Raw genomic sequence first — 12329 nt, forward strand, 5'->3', positions numbered from 1 at the left:
ATCTGTTTTTGAACAGATGAACACAATCAGAAATTAATGAGTATTATTCAATGATTGCTTATACGGTTATAGCATTCAAAATTGATGTATGTTTATTAATTAAAGTGATTAATACTTCTTTCCTGTGTCACTATATTTTTTCCAAATTATGGATATACACCTTTTATGTTTATCACATTTAGCATAATATTGATTTTATATGAGCCATCTCCTAAGTCTTATAAAGGTGCTCATGGGAAACATATATGCAGATTTTGTGCACAACGTTGGATCAGATCTCCCTACTTCTCATACACTCTATAACAAACCCTCCCGGGTGTCTATTAGGGAGCAATGGAGTGATTACAGGTTCATCTCTGGTGCTCACAGTTGCAGAAGGGGAGGGCCGAGAGTAGCATCTGCATATAATCGCAGTCGCAAATCCGATAGTAATCGCAGCCGCACACACATTAGCCTCCTACTGTAACTCAGGCCCCTTATCTCTGTATAAACAAGAAGTTCCACCCTTTATTACATCCCATTTACAATGAGCAGTCAGTAGGAGGACGCGTAGTTTATTTACTAATTAGTTACTGCTCAGCGGAACTAATTTTACAAAAACAGTAGTGACATCTAATATTGTGCTCCGAAAATATGCTAATGAATACAATCACAGGGCCGTCGCACAGCCAGCATAGAGACGCCCACTAACGCTATCACACATGCGTAAGACCTCGCAGTCCTGTGTATACATCGGGAACATCGAGTAACATCGGCCCCTCACGTAAAATTACAACAGGCCTGACCTTACTCAGAAATTGCTAACCTCGTTGCACGCAAGCTACGTATGCTGTCGCAGTGGCTAATTTATGCACGCCCATGTAACGGCGTTCAAACGGGCTGGCACGCCTGCGTTTCTCCGACCACTCCCCCAAACTCTGACCTGACGTCACTAACTCTGCGATGGCTTTGTATCTGCGTAGGTGAATGCAGAGCGATCGCAATGCTAACTCGCGCACGCACACTGCGATGCAACAATTGCCTGTCTGCGTACACTATCGTAATAGAGATCCATGCTGAATCAGGCCCATTGATCACAAAATGTCTTTGTAAACAAAAATTCTAGTTTTTCCTTCAGGGATTACCCATACTTGCCTACTTTGAAAAAGCATGTCAGGGAGATCGTGAAAGCAGCACCTATAAGCGCGGCGGTAAAGTGGGCGTGTACTGCTACATCTGAGAGGTGTGTCGTACAGCTGAGGGGCGTGTCATACATCTGAGAGGCGTGTCATACATCTGAGGGGCGTGTCATACATCTGAGAGGCGTGTCATACATCTGATGGGCGTGTCATACATCTGAGAGGCGTGTCATACATCTGAGAGGCATGTCATACATCTGAAAGGCGTGTCATACATCTGAGGGGCGTGTCATAATACTGACTTACATCCACATGTAACCGAGCCACAAAGATTTACTTGTTGCTGAAAACACCCTGATACATTAAAAAAAATGCCTGTAGCCATAGGGATCATTGTGCTTTATACCCAAGGCAGGGAAATTATATTAATGATCCCATTTAAATGTACATATCTCATATATATATATATATATATATATAAATCAGCTACATAATGGGGGTAAGGTGCAATCAGGGAGATTGCTAGACTCATCAGGGAGACAGGGAGATTGCTACTATTTCAGGGAGTCTCCTCAACAATCAGGGAGAGTTGGCAAGTATGGGATTAACACACAAACATGCTTGGGGCTACTAACTGGTCTACAAGCCATGTAAAGCTGCCCATGGGAGAAGCAGCTGGTCCTGCGAGCTATGCTTGCAACCCTGAGCGTTTGACCCTGCGACTTGTTGATCGTCATAGCAAAGCAGACGCTTACAGGAAACTGCAGGTGCTTGAACTGAAAAGGAAAATTGTTGGGGATAAGGGGTATACTGTACATGGTATAAACACAGCCTCACCTGCACCAGATCCTGTTAGAATCTGTGCCTCAATTAGGTTCCTCTGTAGAGCAGTGACTTTAAGTTGGGTTCCGTAACATAACTTGGCCGGAGTCAAGTTCTGCAGAAGCATGATCGGAACACCAACTTTCAGTGCAAGGCTGTGCACTGGGAGTCCAGCTGCACTAACTTGTAAATCCCAAATCTGTTGCTACTTAACCTACAGTAACACGGTAAGGATGCAAGTAACATGAGCAGCGACTCTATGATATGTAGTACTTGTTTTGGTGCGCCATCTACTGGATTGACATGTATACTGCAACTTCTTGTGTCAAGCTAAGCTGCCTGATTAGTGCTTAATATACATATATAACTGTTTGATTTGGTTGTTCAACATATGTATATATTGTATATATTTAAATACATATAGTCATTTTGAAAGTCAGGAGCCTGTGCAAATTTCAATAAAAAAATATTTTGTCTCCATAGTTCATAAACAGTTTCTAAAAGTATATTTGGCCCCCCAAAATTATATTTATATACATCTAGTAATTTTTGACAGGAGGAGCCTGTACTCTGCACACGCAGAGGGCCTGATTCAGAGCCGGACGCAAAACAGTGTTCGCCCGCAGTAGGTACGACCGTCCAAATGTCAAACCAAGCGCTCGCACGTGTGGTCGCTCGTAGCAAGTCTTCCGCCCCATATTTCCCCAACTCCTCCTCTAGCTAACGAGCGTCTGAAATAGCGAGCGCTCTACTCGTTTTTTGATGAAGTGTTCGCTCGCACAAGTACTACCGGAAGTAGGCCTGTCATTTGTCGATTGCCTTGTTTCTTGCTCTGCAAACATCCGTGAATCGATTGGTGCCAATCATTACCTTAATTTACTTAATTGTTGGTCGAATGTTTTCAATCTTGTTTCTTTTTTGAATGTCAATAAACTTTATTGTTTGTTTTGTGTTCATTTTGGTCCGTAGATTCCGTCTGCTTTTAACGGCAAAATTGTTGTTTATTTTAAATCCAAAGGCTGTTTGTTTGTTTTTTTTCGCTTTTATTTTGGTTTATAATATAGAAAATGTTTTATTTGTTTTTTCAGGATTGTTGCTAATGCATCAAAATGCAGCAAGCCAATCCTAAGTCACAATATATTTTTATGGGTTGTTCACATAACTCACACATTAACCAATAGAATTGTTCATGTTATTTATGAAAGTACATTAGCCAATCAAAATTTAGGGGTCCCTGTAATAAAACTGATTTGTGTTAAAAAAAAAACATTGCCATCATGAGAGCCAGTGCTTTTACACGGCGTGAGCTGCTGGTGCTCACAGACATAATAGATCGCCGTATAACGGACAGGCCACCCCCCGTCACCAACATGCTCAAGCGACGGGCGTACGCGGAGGTGCAGCGCAGGCTGCGGTCAATTGGCTATCGGAGGACCATCGGCCAATTGGAGCGCCGGTGGTCGGATTTACGGCGCAGGTCCCCACACCTGCTTGCGCATCTTCGGATGCGGATCCGTCGGCATAAGTGGATATTTGAATGTTTATATATCTATGACAATCTGTTTTTAATTTTTGTCTTTGCTAATGTAAATTTGCATTAATGCGTGTGCATGTGTGCAGTATGCGTTTTTTTGGGCTAAATGAGACCTTGTTAATGTTGTTTATTTTTAATTTTATTTTCTTTTGGGTTAATGTTTTACATTTAAAATGTTTTTGGGAATACATATTTGCTAATATTCCAAACTATACTTCATTTAGGTCAGGAGCGGATCCAGAGACAGAGTCGGAGGCCTGCCCGACCCCTCTCCCCAACTCCCACTCCTCCCAAATTTCGCCACCCTCCCCTGACCTGGACATCCCTATTTCCCCTCCCTCTCCTGCTCCCCAATTCCAAATAACCCCTTCCTCCCCTGTCCTACCCATCCACATTCCCACACCCTCCCCTGGTCCACCCACTCTTTATTCTACTCCCTCCCCTTTATCCCCACCTGAAATTACCCCACCTTATTCTGCCGTCCACTGGCCCACTTCATCAGAGGATGAGGATCTGGGCCAAGCTGGCCCTGAAGCTGCAGGTAATTTGTTTTCCATGTGTGCAATTAATTTGTGAAAAGGTGCGCTATATGCATACACTGTGGTATCCCTGAATACAATCTAAGGCCATTCCAAATTTGTACATTTTTAATAATTATTTTATGTTAAATCTTCCTTTTTTTTTTTTTGGTGCTATTTAATGTAAAATTTCAGGCCAATTTTTTACCTTACAATGTCTTCCTTTTTTTATTAGTTTTGTTTTTGGGTTGTACTTTTTTTTTTTTGGGGGGGAGAAATAAATTTTGGGCGAATTTCTACATTCTTCTTTCCCCAATAAATTTTGTCATTACCACATATGCCAGAGCCAAATACAAGTTTCATTGTGCTTTTTTTAATTTGTTGTATAAAATCAAAATACAAATTGTGTAAGGATTATTTCAGATACCAAAGTGATTGTTCAACCCACTGTTCTTGTTTTTGTAAGTGGATTTTTTGGGCCAATTGGTAATTTAGGCAAGTTCATGTAACCACTATATTTTTACCAAAAAATTAGCTTGGTATGATAACTAATTTTCATGGTAAATCATACTGTTGTTTGTTTTTTTTAAAAAACAAAAAAAAGGATATTAATACACAGATTTGTCTTTCAACAGACCCAAGGATGCGGGATCAGCAGATTTTGGCCCAAATATTATAGATGAGGGGCCATTTGGTGCAGTTGCTTGTGGCCATGGACCATTTAGTTGTTTTATTGTGACATTAATGTTTTTTATGTTTGTTTTTGATAATAAATTTGTTATATGCCAAAATTCTAATTTATTGACTCAAACATTAGCTACCAAAATCAATCAATGTGTTTGCATGTGTTAATTTTTTTTTTAAGTTTTTTTTCTTTTGGATTTTGCTTATGAAAATGCAAACAATGTTCCAGACTAAAATTTGAAAACAAAAAATTACATAACATACAATCTGAGTGGTTTCCCAGAAATTGAAGACATATTTTGAAATTCCCAAAATTTGGTTAATTGACATTAACTCCATAATGGTTCGCTAGAATACCCTTATGTAGTTATTGTTTTTTACAAATTTTAAAAATGCAACTCCCAAAATAGGAAAATAAATTGGAAAAAAGGTTGGCCAAACTATGCAAACATGTTGTTAATTGTTTGGTATTTTTGTCTTTTTCACCTAACAAAAAAAAATCAAAACACTTGGAAATTATTTTCAAAGGTACTGTCCATTTGTTAAAGGCTTTTGGTGTTTTTTCATTTAAAAAAAAAAACAAAGATAAATCAAAAATGTTTAATACACATTATCACCCCAAACAAAAAATATACACACAAATTTTATAAACACAAAATCAAGAACTGGTTGAAGATGGTGCATGCCAACATGTTGTCCAAAATCAGGTAAAAACACATTTGTCCAGGTGTTAAGTTCATTTGTGAGTCATTATTGTTATAGTCAAGCAATTTCAGGAAGTAAGCAGGTTGTTGTTTGGTTTTTGTATAAAAAAGAAAAGAAAAAGTTTACAATTCAAAACATAGGATAGTTAACACACATAATTTACCTTATTCCCAATATCAACAAATGTTAAAAAAAGGAAAATAAAATACCTGAAAAAATGAGAAACTACGTCATCACATATGGAACCCCCAGACACTCTCCTAGGACCAACCTCAGGGGGGCCATCCTCCGGCAAGGCATCCTCTGGCTGCATTAGAACACCACTCCTTATGGCGATGTTATGGAAAATCCCACACAGGACCACAATTTTGGAAACCATAGCCGGCAAATACATTAGGTCGCCACCAGAGCAGTGGAGGCATCTAAATCTGCCTTTTAAAAGTCTGATACAGCGCTCCACCACCTGCCTGGTGGCAGTAAGTGTGGTATTAAATTGACTTTGTGGCCCTGGTGTAGGGACCAAATAAGGAGTGAGCAGCCAGGGCGTGCAAGGGTAACCACTGTCTCCTGCAATTTTAAAAACAAAAAAGGTTAAAAAAAACATATTAAAAAAAAGTAACATCAAGACATTAAGGGTCCCACTTACCCAGAAGCCATGCATCACCAGCTTGTAGGTTGTTTAATTTCTGCCAAAGCCCTGATTGCTGAATGACAAAAGAATCATGTGCACTTCCTGGGAACTTAGCATTCAGGGACAGGATCTGGAGGGAGGCATCACATACCACCATTACATTCATTGAATGAAAATGTTTACAGTTCCTAAATATAACCTCCAGCACTGCTGGAGGCTGAAGTGGTATGTGAGTGCCATCCACAACCCCTATGATGTGTGGGAAGCCTGCAATTTCGAAAAATGTTTGCTTCACCACAGTAAGGGAACCCATATCCAATGGCATATTAATAAAATGATGGAGGTGCTTAAATAACGCATCCATCACGCCCCTCAGGATCCGGGAAAAGGAGGACTGTGAAATTTCTGCCACTATTCCAACTGTGGTCTGGAAGGATCCTGAGGCACAAAAATGTAACACCGACATAAACTGTGTTAGTGGTGGTATTGCTGTTGGATTGGTTATTTGCCTTTCAAGATCATTCTCTATTAATGAAAGAGTGTCTAAGATAATTTTTGGTGGTAGGCAGTAACACCTTAACACCTCATCATCAGGCATTCCAAAAAGGGTGACACATGTTCGAAATATCTGGGGCCTTGCACACCTAGGAGGATGTCCCGGTTGGTCGGGGTCTGTGACCATCGCCAAAATAATTCGGCCAACATCATTCTGAAGTGTTAAGCAATGAAGTTAAGATTTAGATTGTTGCAAAAGTTAAAAAATAGTTATCTTTTCTGCATAAAAAGGCGAATCTTACAGGGTTGGGCAGTGACATCTTGTAGTAATCGTACAAATTTGTTAGTGAGAAGAAAAGAACACTCAAAATTTGTCATAAAATTACAGACTAAGGCAAAATTAACCAGAATGCATGCACTACCCAGATGATGTTTTTTTCAAAACACAACTTTTAGAAAAAATGTACTATCCACTTAACATTGACCTTGGCAAACTGTATGCCACATTTTACCTTACCGCTAAAACCACAAACATAAGATCGCAAAATACTACACCACATTTTACCTTAACGCCAAAACCACAAACATAAGATCGCAAAATACTACGCCACATTTTACCTTAACACCAAAACCACAAACATAAGATCGCAAAATACTATGCCACATATTACCTTAATGCCAAAACCACAAACATAAGATCGCTAAATACTACACCACAATTTATGTTTAAAAAATTAAAAATGAAAAACATGGCAAATCTGACAGGTTTTTAGGCACAACACTGCACAGCGTGACCACTAAAAATAACCTCACAAATGTAGATAAATACAAGTTTATAAGGATATCAAAAAACACTTGCCACACAGATGTAGACACCCAAAGTTTCCAAATCCAAAAAAAGGAAAGAAAATGTAGTTGCAAACAACTAAATGAAAGAACATTAAACACGTATTAAAATTTTAATATTTCAAAAAATTTAACAGGTAAAATCGAAAGAAAGTATATTAATAATCCGAAACACTTGCAATATATAACATAATTTTTTTTAACATTTTTAAAAAAATTCTTACGTACCTAACCAAAGGCAAAATTTTTTTCGCAATGAACACTCGAAACTCGACGCCCAAGACCACGACTCCAACTCCAAATCCAAACTCTAAACAACCCACCCCGAAAACAGGCCAGAAAAAAGCCTTAAATAGCCTAAACTTTCCCACACAAATCAATGACGCCCAATAGGTTCGCCCAAAGCATGATGCAGCCGCGTAATGCACACGCATCTATAAAAACAACACGAGAGCACTAAATCGGTCTGCTTTACTCATTCTTGAAAAAATTACCACTGAGGAGCAGCCAAGCACAATTCCTGAAGCGCACAGTAAGTACCTCAAAAATTAAATGTCAAAAAACATTACAACTATTTATTTGTTTTAAATTTGTAATAAATTTTAAAGGCATGGAGACAGATAATGAGGAGGTTGCGGGGCCCAGCAACCAGCCCCGTCAAAAAAAAAAAAAAAAAGACAGCCACAATTCACAGGAAAGGAGATGGAGGTTTTGGTGCAAAAGTGCATGGATAACTTGGCCCATGCACCAAGAAATATGGGTGCAACACAGAGATGGAAACTGTGAAAGGACATAGTCAGTGCTGTCAATGGGGTTGGTGACTTTGTCAGTTCAACCAAAGAGGTCAAACGGCGGTACGTAAATGCTCTAACCTATTTCCCAAAATGTGGAGGAACATTTAAAATCTAAAACTACTTTTTTAACCAACAGATGGAGTGACTTCAAATATCGCCTAGAGCAAAAGTTGGCTGATAGGGCTAGGCATGCAGGGGGGACAGGTGGTGGGCCAACCCCTGTGTCACTGGAGCTGACCGGTTTGGAGGAGCTGGCACAGGGGTGTTTGCAGGAAGAGGAGGTGTTTGGCGTGTCCAACATGGACACAGACATGCCAGACTTTGCGGCTCCACATGTTCCCGCAGGTAATTTAGTTAAAACTGTTTAAAAAGGATTATTTTGAAAAATTAAATATGTACTAATATTTGTATTATCTATCTTTTCACACAGGCACAGAAGAGGACGAGTCAGCTCCAGAACTGAGGTTTGGCTGCAGTAGATCTGCTGCCTCCGCAGGGGAGGAAGCAGTATATCCGGCTGGGGACCCAGTGGCAGACAGTCCAGGGCCTTCCCCCTCACAGGCAGTGGCCCTTCTCTCAGATCTCAATGAGAAAACGGATAAGAACACCGAGATTCTGATGAGGATGGGCGCCAATCTGCTACGGGCGGCGGACGCCCTGGAGGAAAACGGTGTGGCCAATGTCAGAATAGCTAATGCCCTGGAGCAGCTCATCCACCTGCGCATGTTGGAGCCGGCCTCCCTTCCTGCCAGAACATCGGGGCCCTCCACCTCTGGTGCAACATCAGCCATCCCTCCAAATGTACCTAGCCCTATGCCTAGGCCGGAGGAAACACCAGCTACCTCTGGGCAGGCAAGGCGTATGACCAGACGGACAAAGTCATGCTCCCTCCAACATCAAGCCAAGCGGGGGAGAAGGCGTTGACAGCACTGGCTAATTCCCCCAAATTCCATCTCTGTGTTTGCCCCATATTTTTGCACCACAAAACCTCCCTCTCCTCTTTTGTATATTGTTTTTTTTTTTTACATTACTTTACATTTTTGATCCCCAAAAAAAAAAAAAAAATTTTGGCTGAAAAAAAAGCCAAATTTATACCAAAATGTGAACATTTAATTTTTGAAAAATAAAAACCAAAAAAAAAAAGTGTGTCAAATTCATTAGCAAATGGCTAAAAGGGACTGGAACAAACATACTTAAATACATAACAAAGGTCATATACTTAAAAAAAAATTTTATTTAAAAAAACATAAGGTAACAGGTAAGTAAACAATAACACAAGCAAAGCAATTAGTAGCTGATTGTCTTTCTGTATTGAAACCAAATTGAAAAAAAAAAAAAAAAAATTTTTAAAATAGGTGTTGGGCTTTTTAAAAACGAAATAAATCTGACAACCACATGCGTACGGAATATAGCAAAAACATCAAGCATTTTTAACTTTATTGAAACATTTCTTTTGTGATTGCTGTGATTTCCAAACAAAAACAAATAGGAACACAACATGCGTTCCAAATTTAGCTGATAAATCATGGCCATTGCAAATCACCTTCTCGCAAGTGATCCAATTATTAGGTGATTGGTCTTGTGCCTTGTAAAGGAGAATAGCAAAACATCGATTCGCTAAGGGAGCTACGAAGAGACCATCGTCTTTGCGAGATCCAATACCCTACCACAAGCTAAACGAGCAGTCATAATGGAAACTGGATCACACAGTGACGTATCCAAAAGAACGTCCAAATTGGACGTTCGCTCATGATAATACATGTACGCCCAAAAAAACGGCTTGACACGCCTGCGTTTTCACATCTCCACCCCCGTTACCACCCATAAACGGAACATTCTGTCAATCAAATTACATAGGTCACTTCCTGTTCGCTGTGTATACGAGTGAAAGAAAAATGACCGCAAAGATACTGCCGCACATGCGCAATGATAACCGGATGCATGCATGGTTTAAAACAATCGAGTGTGTACGAGCGAACGGCTGGTTGTGTCCGGCTCTGAATGAGGTCCAGAGTGTCAAGTGCCTGTTTTTTCCTTTATTGCTCCTCTCCCTAACGTCACATTGAAATTATACATACCTCAGTTTCTAGGTGACTGAGCTATACAATATTGAAAATGCAATCCAAATTCATCCCGTAGTTTTTTTGCGTGATGCTGGAACAAACAGTCAACAGACAAACAAACATTCCCCCCAATTTTTTTTTGTCTCCATAGTTCATACACAGTCCCAAGGAGTACATTTCTGCAAAAGAAATTCTATGTACAGACACAAACATTACAAAGTTATTATAAGTATAGATAAAGTGTATTGTTTTTCAAAAATGGGCTTGCTCATTCAATATAAATTAATAATATACTTATACAAGGACCGCTGACAATAAACTAAAGAAGAAATGTAATCTACTCTATGTAGTGGCTAGAAATTATTTTGTCGCTCCCAATTCCATTTAAGAAGTTCGATGACTTACTTTAAGTACATATTACAATCAAATACTATTGTTCTGATGCAGATAATAATCTGTTGGAATGTGAAGAAACCGTTATCAAGCGTTTTGGTAATTGCGGTTGTCTGCCATTGGTGTATGCGTGTGGTCATCTTCTGGCTTCACCAACAGGCCCCAGTGATACTGAAAAGTCATCCAGCCATACGGGAAGATCAGTGCGTCCTGCCGTACGGGAAGATCAGTGCGTCCAGCCGTACGGGAAGATCAGTGCGTCCAGCCGTACGGGAAGATCAGTGCGTCCAGCCGTACGGGAAGATCAGTGCGTCCTGCCATACGGGAAGATCAGTGCGTCCTGCCATACGGGAAGATCAGTGCGTCCTGCCGTACGGGAAGATCAGAGAGTGTGTATTAGACTGGAGAGGGTTTACACCTAGGGGTATATTTATTTACTAAAGGATTGATTTTAATAGATTTTGATGGATTTAAAATCGATCTTTAGTAAAATATAGCCCTTAATGTGTATGATAATAGTGTGGATTAGGAGAAATAGACAGTAGAGTCTTCAACTCGTAATTAGGCCTTATTCAATTAGCTGCAAAAAGTCGGAATCCGCAAAAAAGTATCGCCGATTGCGACTTTCGGCCAGGCGAAATCTTATCTCCATTTCAATTGCAAACACTTTTCGCGTACGTGAATACGCAATGCAATGTAATAGGTGAAAAAGATTCGGTGGAGAAAAAAAGTGCAAAATCGCTATTGCGGGATGCAAAGGTGGGGAAACCACTCAGGACACTTGGGACACTTGGGACAGCCCTCCAAAGGATAACTGCATAAAAAAAAAAAATGAGGAACACCCCAAAAAATGACTTAGAAAAAGGGGGTGAAAAAGTGCAAAGTGGGGGTACAAACTTAAAAACTAGCGAAATAGACTTTTGGAGGGTCTGCAAGTATGGGTGAGGTGTTTTTTTGATTGCAGGTGCGTTTTTTAAAACTTTACTTTAGCGACTTTAAACCGTGCTTACACCCATTTTCAAGTACCCCAAATTTGACACGAGTACTTATTTTCTCCCAAAAAAAAAAAAAACCTGCTTAATGCTATTCTTCATCACTTGTGCAAAGACGCTAATTAGAAAAAAATTGACACCCCTTAAGTACCCCACATAGCTTTATTAGGGCTATTCGGGGGCATGTACATTGATCCCTAATGTTAGTGCATCTTTTAGGGGGTGTCAGGCTGATTTCCCCAATTCCGACAGCACTTTTCGCCTGGTTTGCGCTTTCGCGTCTTTTGGAATTGTATAGGGCCAATCGCGGGGATGCGCGCGATAAGTTTAAACGGCTAAAATATGCAATGTAGGTGACACGTCCTGCAGGCGAAAAAGTATAGCGTGTGCAAAACTAATTGAATATGGGCCTTAGTTGTATAGGTATTTTACTACAACATTTTCAGAATAACCTGGAGCCAAATATTATCTATATTACCAATGCTATAAGCTGCCTAGCGGTTCATGATTTCACCTTGGCAAAACATAAACATTTAATAAGCAAAGGCACACATCCACTAGCAGACATGAAAACCACTGCATGGTGACGACATTGTAATCTTGCAGTTGTCTGTCTGTCTGTGATGTGGCGATCAGTCGTTCAGTGCAGGCACAATCAATCATCTGCAAACATGCTCAACCTGATGTTATCGTCAGGTTGTACAACATATTTTTACGATGATAGATGTCTAAAG

The sequence above is a fragment of the Taudactylus pleione genome, unplaced genomic scaffold (genome assembly GCF_031769625.1).
Source record: "Taudactylus pleione unplaced genomic scaffold, aTauple2 ptg003151l, whole genome shotgun sequence".
Taxonomy (NCBI): domain Eukaryota; kingdom Metazoa; phylum Chordata; class Amphibia; order Anura; family Myobatrachidae; genus Taudactylus; species Taudactylus pleione.